Source organism: Delphinus delphis, chromosome 1, assembly GCF_949987515.2.
Source record: "Delphinus delphis chromosome 1, mDelDel1.2, whole genome shotgun sequence".
Classification (NCBI taxonomy): Eukaryota; Metazoa; Chordata; class Mammalia; order Artiodactyla; family Delphinidae; genus Delphinus; species Delphinus delphis.
In genome coordinates, this window is record NC_082683.1 from 129640991 (window position 1) to 129651866 (window position 10876).

General features: G+C 38.0%; 1 non-coding gene across 1 annotated transcript; it reads left to right on the plus strand.

Moving 5' to 3' along the window:
* Positions 1–9814: 9814 nt before the first annotated feature.
* LOC132416017 (U6 spliceosomal RNA) lies at positions 9815–9921 on the plus strand. Its single transcript, XR_009517447.1, has one exon. It is a non-coding gene; the product is annotated as a U6 spliceosomal RNA (small nuclear RNA).
* Positions 9922–10876: the final 955 nt, after the last annotated feature.

Below are 10876 nucleotides of genomic sequence, written 5' to 3' on the forward strand. Positions count from 1 at the left end.
ATGCCCCAAGCTTGAGCCATTTATTTTGTAGTAGCATGCTTGAGGCCTCACCTAGATATTGTATGTTGCTTGATGCCACATAAATCATGCTGGGAAGTTTGGGAGTGGTGGTGAAAGGGAGTGAGAGTCTTTTGCTTCCATGCCAATAGTGCATGTGCAGTCTACAGTTCAGATTGCTTTTTTTATATTTCCACAGTATGAGTTGTAGGCATGCTGGTTTCATTAGTTCAAGGACTGATTAAATTACTCATGGAATCTCTCCCCAGATCAGAATTCCTCTCCCCGTTCTTATTCAACATCATAAAGAAGTCCTAACAAGTGTAATAAGACAAGAAAAAGAATTAAAAGGTATACAGATTGGGAAGGAAAATAAAACCATCTTTGTTCACAGATGACATGATTGTTTATGTACAAAAATCCCAAAGAATCAACAACCAAAAAATGCTTCTGAAACTAGTAAGCAACTATAGCAAGGTTGCAGGATACAGGGTTAATATACAAAAGCCAATTGTTTTCCTACATATTATCAAGGAATAATTGGATTTTGAACTTAAAAGCAAAACATCATTTATTTTGGCACAAATTGAGGGAGACGGTGGAGAGAGAGAGAGGGAAATACTTAGGTGTAATCTAACTAAATATGTGTAAGATCTATAAGAGGAAAGCTACATGTTCATGAATAGGAACACTCAATATCATTAAGATGTCACTTCTTCTCAACTTTATCTATAGATTTAATGCAATCCCAATAAAAATCCCAGAAAGTTGCTCTCTGGATATTGACAAACTTCCTCTAAAATTTATATGGGGAGGCAGAAGACTCAATAGCCAACCCAATACTGAAGAAGAAAAAAGTTTGAGGACTGAGACTACCTGACTTTAAGACTTACTATAAAGCTACAGTAATCAAGACAGTGTGGTATTGATGAAAGAATAGACATGTAGATCAACAGAAATGTGTAGAGGTCCCAGAAATAGACCCACATATAGCCGATCTTTGATAAAGGAGCAGAGGCAATCCAAAAGAAAAAAAGTCTTTTCAATAAATGGTACAGGAAAAACTGGACATTTACATGTAAAAATATGAATCTAGACACAGACATTACACCATTCACAAAAATTAACTCAAAATGGATCACAGGCTTAAATTTAAAATGTAAAACTATAAAACTTCTAGAAGATAACATAGGAGAAAATCTAGATGACCTTGGGTTTGGTGATGACTTTTTAGATATAACACCTAAAGCAGGATCCATGAAAGAAAAAACTGATAAGTTGGACTTCACTACAATTCAAGACTGTTCTGTGAAAGACACTGTTAAGAGAATAAAAAGACAAGCCATCTGTTGGGAGAAAATATTTTCAAAACACATACCTGATAAAGAACTTGTACCCACACAAAGAACACTTAGGATTCAACAATAAGAAAACAAACAACCCAATTTAAATATGGGCAAAAGATCTGAACAGACATCTCACCAAAGAAGATATACATATGAGAAGCATGTGTGAAGAGATTCTCAACATCCTATGTCACTAGGGAATTGCAAATTAAAACAACAATGAGGTCCTACTACATATCTACTGGAATGGCTAAAATTCCAAACACTGACAACACCAAATGCTGACGAGGATGAGGAACAGCAGGAACTCTAATTTATTTCTGATGGGAATGCAAAATGGTATAGCGACTTTGGAAGACAGTTCCTCAGTTTGTTAAAAAGCTAAACATAATCTTACCATCTAATCCAGCAATAATGCCCTAGATATTTACCCAGATAACCTGAAAATTCATGCCCACACAAGAACATATACACAAATGTTTACAGCAGTTTTATCCATAATGGCTAAAACTTGGGAGCAACCAAGATGTTCTTTGATAGGTGAGTAGATAAACAAACTGTGGTACATCCATACAGTGGGTTGTTATGCAACAATAAAAAGAAATAAGCTGTCAATCCACAAAAAGATATGATAAACCTTAAATGTGCATTGTTAAGTGAAAGAAGCCAGTGTGAAAAGGCTGCATACTGTATAATATCAACAATATGACATTCTAGACAAGGCAAAACTGTAGAGATAGTAAAAAGATCAGTGGTTACCAGTGATTTGGAGAGGGGAAAAAGGAAGGATTGAATAGTTGGTGCAAAGGGGATTTTTATGGTGATGAAATTATTTGGTATGATACTGTAGTGCTGGATATATGAGGCTATGCATTTTTCAAAACCAAAAAAAAAAAAAAAAACCCAACTGTACAACACAAAGAATGAACCCTAAAGGAAACCACAGACTTTAATAGTGCATCAATATTGGTTCATCAATTGTAACAATGTACTCCACTAATGCAAGATGTTAATATTAGGAGAAACTGTATGGGGGTAGAGAGGGGAGTATTTGGGAACTCTCTGTATTTTCTGTACAATTTTTCTGTAAACTTAAAACTGTTCTAAAAATAAAGATTTTAATAAAAAAGCAGGCATTAATTTTTACTAATAGTACTAAATAAATGTTGTGGGAGGAAATATGTCATTGGTTAGTAATGCTTCACCCTACCCATATATATATATTTTTTTGTGGTATGCGGGCCTCTCACTGTTGTGGCCTTTCCCGTTGCGGAGCACAGGCTCTGGACACACAGGCTCAGCGGCCATGGCTTACAGGCCCAGCCGCTTCGCGGCATGTGGGATCTTCCTGGACCGGGGCATGAACCCGTGTCCCCTGCATCGGCAGGCGGACTCTCAACCACTGTGCCACCAGGGAAGCCCACCCTACCCATATTTTAAAGAGCTTTCATTTTTTTGTGTGGAGCAACATGCCATTTTTTTCTCTTCATAATGGCCTACTGGAACAAGAGGAGAGCTATGTTAGCCTTTGATGGTGTCTCTCTCATGATTTTGGTTTGGATTAAATTCCTTTGATTCACTAGTCTCCCAAAAAAATAATAAATGGGGGGTTCTCAGTAAAAGGGAGAACCCTTTTGCATATGCATCTAATTTTGCTCCCTCCTGAAACTTCACTAAAACTTAGTTAAAAAAAAATTTAAGGCCATAAACTGACAAGCTGGAAAACAGGAGAATAAACAAAATTAATGACATTTTGTATGCTATGAAGCGGATAGATTGGTGGTTACTGAGAGGAGTCCAGTGAAAACGGATTCCTAAACTAGCAGGGGGAAAGCCAAGAACTAAACTGATTTGCACTGCAGAAATGCTTAAAAAGCCAGGAATTAGCAGGACCAGGTTCCTCTGGAAATAGAAATAAAAGTAGGGGGAATGTTAAAAAAGGAATATTAGTTGAAAGATAATGAAGAAACAGATAGCTAAATTTTATCTCTCACTCTATGCTGCTGATTGATTATCTACTCCCTGCCTCCCACAAAAGACTAGAGCCTTTTTCTTTGTAGAGGGTAAAACAGAGGGTCTCTGATCTGAGGGTCGTCAGTCACAGTTGAATGTGGAGTACTGTACCAAACATGGGAGAATGTGAGTGTGTGAGTCCTAAGTCCTCTTACCACAGTTGACTCCAAAATACTGGCAGTGTGGCCTAGACCTTCTAGGCAGGAGACTGGAAGATCCTTCTCTGGGGATCAGACCAGTCCATAAATAAAGCTAAAGATAAAAATTCAGGGATTCCTTAACAAACAAATCAGCCATATCATTTCACACTAGAACTGAGAGTTGACATGCTCAAAGCTTTCAATCAGCTTTTAGTGTCCTACTCTTAAATATGAGCAAAAAAGCAATTGAGTACCAGAAAGTTGAAGAAATCATATAATAGAAAGATAAAAACCAAAATGAATAAATACAAGAAAGAAAGTTTGAGGAGATAGCAACTAGGCAAGGAGAAAAAAACTTAAATACAAGAGAAGATATTACATTTATGAAACAAGATGCTACATAAAAATAATATTCAGATAGCAAAAATTATTCTTTGGAATGAAAATCGTGGTAGCATAAATGAAAATCTCAACAGAAAGCTTGGAAGATCCAGTTGAGGAAATCTTTCAGACAGTAGAGCAAAAAGAGCAAGAGCTAGGAAATTAGAGAGAAGGAAAAAAAAAAAATCCAGAGAACAAGTCCAAGAGGTCCAACAACTGAATAATAGGAGTTCCAGACAGAGGGAAATAAGAAAACAATTGAGAAGGAATTAACAAGATGATTTATAAAAATTTCCCAGAACTGAAGCTCATGAGTTTTCAGATTGAAAGATCTCACTGAGTATATATGACCAGGGATGGAAAAAGATCATACCCAGGCACATGACCATGAATTTACACTGGAGACAAAGAGAAGATCCTATAAACTTCCAAAAAAAAAAAGGGAGGTCTCATACAAATGATCAAGAATCAGAATGTCTTTTGCTTTTTCAGAAGCAATACTAGAAGGCAGAAAGCAATGGTGAAATGGCCTCACAATCATGAAGGAAAATTATTTCCAACCTAGAATTCTATACTCAGTATGCATGTAGAGGGGGGAAAAAAGACGTTTTCAGACATGCAATGTCTCAAAAAATTTGTTTCCCTTATATATATCCTTTCTCATGAACTTAATGAATGTTGTGTTCCATCAAAACAGGACATCTGTTGTAGGAGAGAAGTGAAAGGAACCTCCAAGATGTTCGTCAAGGGAGATCCTAGGTTGCTAGTTATGCAACAAGTCCAAGCTGGAGTAGGTCAGAGGCCCTCAGACAGAAATCTTTAGGAAAATGAAATTAATAGTATACATTAATAAATTTAAATACCTGACAGTTTGACTGAATTAAGGATTAGAAAATTAGCTAAACTTAAATGGAAATTATTAACTCCAGAGAAAGCAAAACATTTTGCAAAAATGATCATAGTTGACTACTGTTCTGAAAACATATATACTCATAATAATATAAACATTATACACTTACCTAGTCAATATATTGTGTTGATGAGGAATGGGAACTGACTGTGTGTGTATGTGTTTAATTGTGATGGAGTGAGGGAAGACAACAGAGAATACCTACAACTGAAAGAACATGATATAGCGATACAAGCATGTTATGTAAAGTATGGAGGTACATATGAAGAAAATCACCTACAGTTGAAAGTCATTTTCTTTGGAAACAGTGGAAGGACTGAGGACTCTTCTTTGTTTTAAATATCTTGTAAAACTTGTTGATTTTTTTAAAAACAAGGATAAAAAATTAATTGATAATCACAACATTTCAGAGATATTATTTAGGATATTGCAATAGTAATTTTTTTTTTTTTTACCGTGCCTTCTACATAGTGAGTACTCTCAATTGTACTGAATCTTTTAAAATGTGTCAGAAGTTGTTGTAACAAGTCATTACTAGGCTGTAATATCCTTGAGATCAGGGATTATTTCTTATACATTTTTATAGTTCCCTCAGGACATAGTGTGGGATCATTTGCATTTTACTTGTATTAATGTGTAGGATTTTGCATGTTTTAGTCTCATGAAGAACTAAGTCAAATTCCTTCATATTCTTTTTTTTTTTTTTTTTTTTTTTGTGGTACACGGGCCTCTCACTGTTGTGGCCTCTCCCGTGCGGAGCACAGGCTCCGGGCACGCAGGCTCAGCGGCCATGGCTCACGGGCCCAGCCGCTCCGCGGCATGTGGGATCTTCCCGGACCGGGGCACGAACCCATGTCCCCTGCTTCGACTCCCAACCACTGTGCCACCAGAGAAGCCCCCTTCATATTCTTAGTTATAAACAATCCTGAGTTGAATGTTTAACTTTACAAATAGATCGATTATTTTCAGTACTGTGAATCTAAGCTCTGCATTGCAATCAAGAAATCAACCAACAAAAAAATTATCATGGGCAAGACAGATCACATAGTTCTTTATTAACAATATCACATTCTCTAGGAAAAGAATCTGAGAGGTTGCTCAAGGTCACCCAGAGAAATAGGCAGTACCATCTCTGCAAATCAAACTATTTGCCTAAGCCAAACTTCTGTGATAAACACACTTAGAGTAGGTGTGAGCGAAAAGTCAGAAGGGTTTATCCCACTCGAGATTAACAGGCAGTGTAGTTTCTCTTCAGCTAAAGTGTTGATGGATAAAAGACAAAAACTGGTGTGTAAATTCAGCTTTCATTTTGTTGAAAGGGGATTAAAAATAGAAAGGAATTCTATTTAGGTTTAGACAGTGAAGACTGAGATATAGAAAGAACTTTCATAAAGGAGTGGGATTGAGATATTTTTTCCTACCGAAGAGTCCCAATTATGAAGCTGCCAGAATAAGTATCTTGCCTCCTTGCTTGTATTTCTGGTATCTTGATTAATCACATGGCTGTCCTACATCAGCAGTTTTTAATCTATAAATTAACAGCTCCAGAGTGTTAATATGAGATTATCCAGACACTATTTAAAGGGCCAGAGATAAAGGAAACAAAGGAGCCTCTTCATAGAGGGTATGTGAGTACTTTTCTAGTCCTTAGGTGCTTGGTAATTTCACAAAGTAGATATGGTATATTTGTCAAGCAAATCTCTTTCAACAGATTCTCCTCCCCTCCATTTGTTCCCTCTCATTATAAATGGAGCTTATGCTCTATACCTCCATTAGGGGGCAGCTATTTTAAGTAGAACAATTCTACTACTTTCTGTTTCCTGTATTAATGGTTGTTTCCTGTATACAGTCTTATACCTTGGACATCTTCGGTTGAAAAAAAAAAAACCAACCCACAGAAGAGCATCCCCAGGACTTCAGGGACTATAAATATAATTCAGAAAACTTTTGAAAAAATGGCATTTAGGAAAGAGTAAGTGTAAGAAAACTGCATTAATAATTACCACTTAAAAATCTGCCAGGCAGGGAGCTTCCCTGGTGGTGCAGTGGTTGAGAGTCCGCCTGCCGATGCAGGGGACACGGGTTCCTGCCCCGGTCCGGGAAGATCCCACATGCCACGGAGCGGCTAGGCCCGTGAGCCATGGCCGCTGAGCCTGCGCATCCGGAGCCTGTGCTCCACAACTGGAGAGGCCACAACAGTGAGAGGCCCGTGTACCGCAAAAAAAAAAAAAAAAAAATCTGCCATGCAGGGCTTCTCAGCAGTGGTTGAGAATCCACCTGCCAATGCGGAGGACACGAGTTCAAGCCCTGGTACGGGAAGATCCCACATGCCACGGAGCAACTAAACCCATGCGCCACAACTAGTGAAGCCCACGTGCCTAGAGCCCATGCTCTGCAACAAGAGAAGCCACTGCAATGAGAAGCCCGCGCAACGCCATGAAGAGTAGACCCCGCTCACTGCAACTAGAGAAAGCCCACGAGCAGGGACGAAGACCCAAAGCAGCCAAAAATAAATAAATAAAATAAATACATTTATATATAAAAAAAATCTGCCATGCAGAAGATAACCACAAACTAAAAAGGACTCATCTATTAGCTTCTATAATTTTAAATTGATTTTCAGAGATATATCTCCTAGATAAAATCAAAGGAAGCACTCTGCATTTTTAGCACTAAATGCTGCAAGAGTAATTCAATAATAACACTTTGCTATACTTAACACTGTTCTATAGTTTAAAAAATGCTTTTTCTCATATATATTTTGAAATAGTGCAGATATTATTATCATTTATAGATTGGGGAAACTGACACAGAATTTAAGTGATACCCTCAAGACTGCACAATTACACCTTGAAAGGCAGGACCAGAATTCTTCGTCCATTGTTTTGTTGTTTACTATCAGTAAAAACTGTATCTTTGATTAACTACAGGCATTCCCATCTTATAGTTCAGTATATGAAGACAAGACAAAAAATCTCAATGGGTTTGTTCCAGGTCATTCTGTAAGAGAAATGAAAAGCTACAAAAAATACATGAGCACTGACTTGAAATCCTTTGCTCAAATCACTTGATCACAATAAACGTTAAGAGTGAAGGCCAAAGGGTTATACAGAACTCATTGTCCATTAGTCTTCTTAAGGTTTGTCCTCGATAAGAGGTTTCCATCCAAATCCATTTCTTCTTGGCAAACACTTGTCTCCTCTAGAAATATTAAAACAAAAGAGAGAAAAATTTTCCTGGGTAAATAATGGAAAGGGAACAGTCCATTGTGGTGGACAAAAGTCAGGATTAAATTTTTTACAACCTAAATATAGGATTATGTTTGTCACATAGTTGTAAAAGTTATAACAGGCATAAACTATTTTGTGGCCAAGTAATTAAGGTGGTATTACAGTAACATGCTGTTAATCTGACTTTTAAAACTTAATTTTAAATCAAAGAAACTACTATATACCAGACAAACGGTTGCCTTAGTGTTCTTAAATAAATAATATTAGAGAATTAAAACTAATTTGGATTCTGTAGTGGAAATTGGTCATTATTTGGGCCACCTGAACTGCTTTCCTATATTTAGAGAATTCCTCACCGTGTTAATCTTGGTGGTGAGCGAAGATACCTCCCATAATGGAAATGGAAGATGTCAGATAGTCACTTTCTCTCCCTCCCTTGCAGCTAAGGTGAAGGCATGTGACCTAGGCTTTTCAATCAGACATCTACTGGACTTTTGACTCAGCCCTGAAGATACAAGCAACAGTCTCTCTCTCTCTCTCTCTCTCTCTCTCTCTGTCTCTCAACCTACTGACAGGAAACATTTCTGCAATCTACAGTTTCCAATGTAGAGGTGGTCAAAGGGCAGACTGTGTGGTCTAGTGCCTGATGTCCATGGCGCTGGCTGCGGTGGGGGGTGGGGGGCTTGGGTAGGGGGAGACCATCTTCTCACAGTTTGCCTAGCACTACCCAGTTTTAGCATGGAAAACTCTGAATCTCTGGAAACCATTCAGCCCCAGGAAAACCAGGATGGTTGGTTATTCTAGCCAGCTTCCTCATCAGATCAGTTCTGTGGGTGGTTTATTCCTCCTGCTTAGCTTCAAGCCTAGTTTTTCAAGCCCTCCCAGCAATTCTGTAAGCCACCCAATATCATTTTTAAAGATTATGGAAGTATAACCCAATGTCCTTTTAATCCACTATTGATCTGCTTAAATCGGTGAGAGCTGGTCTCTATTACTGCTACCAAGATCCTTGACCGAAACAGATACTTCTGTGTGTCAGCAGTTTGGAAACCTGCATTTCATGATGACCCTATGATTTGATTTGGCTCATAGGTTTATTACAGACACTATTTGATGTTAGTGAATTTTTTTTTAACATTTTGAAAAGTGCTGCAAAAGCATCAATAATGATTATTCTTACTGTATTTTTGAAATCCTGAGATGTTTCTGATGGTCGAGACTATTGTGAACGATTTTCCCTTGGTGATGAGATAAACAAACATTGACAGAAGTAAAGTTGCTGCCAGAAAATGTTTGAATTTCCCTACTCTATCTCATCCCGTACCCCCAAATTTATGAATGCTTATTTCTCCAGATGAAGAATTTTTAAAGCCCCCCAAAATAGAAGCAAATGGTGACCTAAAAATATCTCTGCTCATTTATTCATTTTTGGAGCATATATAAGAGTTCTTTGTCATTTCTCCTGATAGACATCCCTCCTGAACATATGCACTTCTCATTCAGCTTCACCTTCAGGACATCTTCATACTCCTGCACTCATCCTTTGGAGAGAAAACCTTCAGTGAGGATACTCCTGTTCATAAAATGGTCATTAAGATGTTAGGGCTTCCCTGGTGGTGCAGTGGTTGAGAGTCCGCCTGCTGATGCAGGGGACACGGGGTCATGCCCCGGTCCGGGAGGATCCCATATGCCGCGGAGCGGCTGGGCCTGTGCGTCTGGAGCCTGTGCTCCCCAACAGGATGGGCCACAGCAGTGAGAGGCCCGCGTACCACACACACACAAAAAAATGTTATTATAGTGCTTACTTTGACAGCATATATACTAAAATGGGAACGATACAGAGAAGATTAGCATGGCCCCTGCGTGAGGATGACATGCAAATTTGTGAAGCATTCCATAATTTTTAGACCTATCATAGTGACCATTTCAATATATATGAATATATATAATTACTATGTTGTACACCTGAAAGTAATATGATATTGTATATCAATTATACTTCAATTAAAATGTTATTACATAAACAGTACATCTTTATTAAAGAAAAATAGAAGATACAAGAAGACAAATAGAATAAGCATCCATAATTCTGTCACTGAGAACATTTTGGTATTTTTTTTTTTTTTGTAAGCATTCATGTCTACAGCTATAGAATTTTTAAAAATTTGAGAGGTCAAACTAGACATACTATTTCAGAACTTACTTTATTATTAGTATTATGAATTTCTTCCCATGTATATGCATATGAATATTTTAAATGACTGCACATTTTACCATGTATAGAAGTATCATCACATTCATTAATTAACTCTGGGACATTTTCAGCTTTGTAAACAATACTATTGAAATTATATATCTATCCTTGAGCATTTTTCTGATTATTTCCCCAAAATAAATATTAGAAGTAGAATTTTTACATCAGTTGCTCTGCTCATTTTTGAGATTTTTCTTATATTTTTCCAACGTGCTTCCCAGAAAAGTCATGGCTTTTATGCTCCCACTTGTCATCTGTGAGACTACATTCTTCTACCCTCAACAACACTGAGCATTATCATTTTAAAAAAAAATTATTTATTTATTTTTGGCTGTGTTGGGTCTTCATTGCTGTGTGCAGGCTTTCTCTTGTTGTGGCGAGCGGGGGCTACTCTTTGTCGCAGTGCACGGGCTTCTCATTGCAGTGGCTCCTCTTGTTGCTGAGCACAGGCTCTAGGCTCGCGGGCTCAGGAGTTGTAGCGCACGGGCTTAGTTGCTCCGCCGGCACGTGGGATCTTCCCAGACCAGGGCTCGAACCTGTGTCCCCTGCATTGGCAGGCTGATTCTTAACCACTGCATCACCAGGGATGTCCCTGAGCACTATCA